The following is a 4,548-nucleotide window of genomic DNA, read 5'->3' on the forward strand; positions in this document are numbered from 1 at the left end:
AATAAATCTATTTTGTATTGGACACTGCTTTTTCTCATTTCTTCATAGGAAAGCCGATAAACATACTATTATAGGCTAGAATCCATCCTAGAAGAACAGTAAGTTCCAATTTTATATGAGAATGGAGCATTTCTGAAGGAAGACTTAACTCTGATTTCTTGCAGGCCAACTCTGAATATCTTGTCCCACTGTGATCTTTCTCTGCTTCCTCATTAGTTCCCAATTCCTTCTACTGCTGGACTACCTAGAGGCAAAGACTATGACTGCAAAACCTGGCAGAACCCACAGATGAATCAGACTGAATCAGTAAACAATGACTAAAAGTGCAGCGTCATAGGAACATGCATATCAATCACTGTGCCTCAAAAAAACCCATTTAAATATAAACCTGCTGCAAATCTTGATAGGAATTCCAGCCACAGTGTGGAGGGCTGGTGTAATCTTATTGCACTAGAATTCCTACAGAAGTCTTCCCCAGGTCCTAGAAATTCTGGGTAGAGCATATTCCTGCTCCCTGGAGTGCAGAGACCATTCATTATAATGTGTCCCAGAAGTGAAAGGCAGAGGACAAGCTAATAGAGGTGCCATCCCTTCACTATTGCCTTCCTTCTAGCTCTCAACTGGAACAAAAGGCTGGTATTAATGCTAAGGTATAGGCCCAGGCATGAGACAGGATAAAGAAACCTGCATTCCCAGCAGCTAGTCCAAGATTTGGGACAAAACGTGGATTTTGCTTTCCATTTACTCACATTTATATTGTATAAATCGTGGCTCTTGACAAAAGAAATCCAGCAGATTTCATTTTTAATGCCAACTATTTAACTATCATCACTGGAAATATTATACTTTATATCTCTTCATATGCAGCATTCAAATAATTACTTCAACAGGATTAAATGTCATATTTCATGGGACCAGCTGCATAAATATTTACAAAGCTAGGGAACAGAAAAGACATCTCAGAGTTATTGATTCATGTCAAATATTGAGAAGCTGGGTTAATCAAGGGATTTAAGTAATGCTTTAAACCTTTGAGTCAGAATTGTTGAGATTTATTTAAACTGCTCTTACCTTTCAACATCTAAAGTTTTACAAATCGTTTATAACAATAAAGACTTGCAGGCCATTTTCCCATCTGTTTGCCTGAGGACATTTCAGTTACTCTTGTGCACACAGAGTATGCTGAAGAAGTAATAACAGCTGTGAAAAGTGAATCATTCAACTAAAATTAAGTTCTCATTTAAGTAAAGTAAAAAAAAAAAAAAAAAAAGTTGTAATTATTTTGTTGTATTGGAGAAATAGTCAGCTGTTGGTTAAGTACATACATTTTATAAAATGGAGCATATTCCATACTCCTTAGTCAGAAACAGATCCTGTTTTGTTTTTTGCTTTTTTTTTTGGTGGTTAAATGAAAAAGATGCACTTGCAGCACTGAGAGCTGCATGCCTTTTTCAAGAAAAGACTAGCACCTCCTGTTCTGTATTCTGTATATAGTAGTTGTGAAATACATATGTCTGTATCTATGTGTTTGTGTCTGTTGCTATGTTCATGCACCTGCAAATTGGCTGAGATCTTAAAAACGTAATGACAGCATTAGTAGGGTTTTTTTCAGAAAAGGCTGACTAGGGCAGTCTGAGAAAGTCAAGGACCTTCTAGGACTCCCCAGAACAAATTAACTAATAAAATAAAGCCAAGTCCCTGGCCCTTTCTGAAACTCTAGCTATGGGACATGGTAAATGGTTCCAACCTATATGCGCTCTTTTGGCAATGCAGATTCAGAGCCCTCAGGATGACTGACCTCAGCTCGTAGTAATGAGTTTAGATAAGGGGTTTTTTTGTTATGTGCTGACAGGAAACTTCCAATTGTGTAAGCTCAATTTTCCTCATCACCAGCTGGTTTTTTGCTGGATCACACCTAGATCAGCAGGAAGAAGACAAGGGACAAATCCTTCCATAGCTCCGCATTGTAATAAAGTAGCACATTAGCTGTATGCCTAATTCCAGATGCTTAAAGCAGATTTTTCTGTGATTTAGCCTCATGATTTCTTGAGGAGCAATTATTTCTGTTTTGGGGAATGTCTCATCAAAGACAAATCCTGACACTTTTACTACAGCCTTGACTTGAGGATGTGCTCCAAGAGAAGCCCAGTGCTTCACCCAGGCCAGATTTAAGAACCTAGGGGTGAGACAGATAACTCAGCAGTTTTTTTTCAGTGCTTATTGCCCTTTTTGCCAGGAAGGTGCAATCTTTTCTTTCCTTGCAGATAAGACGATTTGGAAATCTCCCTAGTCCTTTCAGCAAGCACCAGAACACCACTTCCACCACCTCACCTTACTCGTGGGCACCATCTCCATAACTGTATCCTGCTCAGTTTCATCTTCCATAGATTTTCAGCAAAACCAAATGGATTCAAGTGGGAGTTTCTCTTAGTTAATGGAGTGGGTAAAGACCAAAAATTATCTCTAACATGTCACAATATTACTTCCATTTTTTTTTCCAGAGCAGCTTCCATTTATCTCACAGTTTGATGCACACTTTCTGAAGGATCCCAAAGGAATTTTCAAATCAAAAAGAACCTTCACTCAGCAGTGTCAGCACAGTAGAAATGGATGAACAAGTGCAACTCATCAGGCAGAGCATGGCAAATGCTTCTCAGCTCAAAGCAAAGCCATGCAACAGCTGGAAAACATGGAAGGGAATGAAGTACATATTCAAGTAAAACTGAAGTATTTAAGAATAAAAAATCCAGCTATAAAAGTGCAGGAACAAGAATTTAGCCATAACTTCTGCTGCTCTGATTACTCTCATTAAAAGAAACATGACTTCTTTGCATCAGTCTTTGAGCTACACTTCTCTTCAGACATGCAGCATCTCTATGACTCCTTCACTCGACATCAAGCACCAACCCACAATTTTTTTCTCCATTCTCATTCTTTCTATGAAAGGCTTTCATCCAATTAATGACAATTCAGAGGGGTAAATCTAGCCTTTCAGAAAAGTAATAACATCTATGCAATTGCAGCTGCTTTATTTTTAAATGATTTTCAAGGACAAAATGAGTACATTGCATGCTGAAGTGCATCACAGCTTTCCATCTGAAGACCTCAAACCAAATGATTTACAAGGATCAATGCTAACAGAGCAATTCACAGCATGATGTAATCTAAAACTGATAAAGAACTGCACTGAAATACTGTTGAGTTGTCATGAATTTAATACAAGAGAGCACAGGCTGAATTATAGCATTCAAGCATTACAAACCTGGTCTTCCAACCCTGGCTGCCTTTTCTTTTGAGATTGTAACTCTTACAAATAATTCTCTCAGCCTCCTCCAGCTTTAAAACATTTTGAATGTACTCTCTAGTTATATTCACAGTTGTGCACAAAGTCACAGGTACGCTCAACATCTCCTTTTGCTCTTCATATTGTTACAATGGGTCATTCTTTTTCTTTGAAGACAAACTGACTGATGGAGTCAGAGCTAGGCTTACATTTCAGGGGTGGGAGCTTCTTCAGCTGTCACCATTGTTGGTATCCTCACTAGAAACCTCAATGAAGGAAGAGGCTACAGAGCAGTGCAAAATACTCTTGATCCACTAGTAAAGCACCAAAGCATACAGCAAAGCTTCCTGGCATGCATTTCTGTGCCTATACAGCACTGGGATTCAGATCTGTCAATCCAGCATCTTCAGTAAGTGGCAAAATATCTTCATACCATAATGAAAACAATGAAATAAAATTTTAGAAAAAGATTAAAATTTCACTTCAAATTAATGAGTTACTAAGTTTAGGAGTATTAGGGAATATATGCTCAGTCATCTCCCACACTGAGAAGAAAGCTCCTTTGGAGTTAGACAGAAATCACTGCAGTTCTCAGCTAAAGAAGTAGAGAGAGGGGGGGATTAAAAAAAGAATAGCATGTGAACCCACTAGTTGTTTTTTTTAGTTTGTTTTTTTTTTAGTTTGTAGGCAGAATTTAGACCTCTGTCTGAAAGACAACCTACCTCTTCTTGTATCTGATTACCCTGGGGATGCTGAAGTATAGGCCAACAAAGGTGATCCCAGTACACCAGATACAGAGGGGAAAGAAGGACTTATTCTTCCTGTGTCATCAGAACAGTGAAGAGACCTAACACCAGTGACAAAATTAGTAAACAGATCCACTCTCTAACTCAGCTACGCAGTAGTTTTGAAACTAAAATATATCTATGGCTTAAAGTTATTCTTCCCCTATCACCACTAAAACTTCTGAGTTAGGAGAACAGCTAAAATGATACATAGGCCAACAGGACTGCTCGAAGTGCACACATACTCTCCTGAGTAGTACGTGTGCCACAAGGCAGACCTTCAGAGAGACCTTTCTAAACTCTGAAACTTATTTTCCTCACTTCTGCCAGATTTTGGTCAGCTCCAGCTCAATGCAGATGATCATCAAAATCTCTACCTGTTGCTAGAATCAGTTAAGGGAAAAAAAAGAAAAAAAAAAAAAAAAAAAAAAAAAGAAAGCATTATCAGGGAGAATGGCTTTTAATGCATTTAAAAATTTT

At 38.2% G+C, this 4,548-nt stretch overlaps 1 long non-coding RNA gene across 1 annotated transcript; it reads right to left on the reverse strand.

Annotated features, from left to right (window-relative positions):
• Positions 1-2,331: 2,331 nt before the first annotated feature.
• LOC147652498 (uncharacterized) lies at positions 2,332-4,130 on the reverse strand. The gene is made up of 3 exons (XR_015288618.1): positions 4,006-4,130; positions 3,493-3,708; positions 2,332-2,680 (listed from the first exon to the last, which is right to left on the reverse strand). It is a non-coding gene; the product is annotated as an uncharacterized LOC147652498 (long non-coding RNA).
• Positions 4,131-4,548: the final 418 nt, after the last annotated feature.

The sequence above is a fragment of the Cyanistes caeruleus genome, chromosome 6 (genome assembly GCF_971803275.1).
Source record: "Cyanistes caeruleus chromosome 6, bCyaCae1.hap1.1, whole genome shotgun sequence".
Lineage (NCBI taxonomy): Eukaryota > Metazoa > Chordata > Aves > Passeriformes > Paridae > Cyanistes > Cyanistes caeruleus.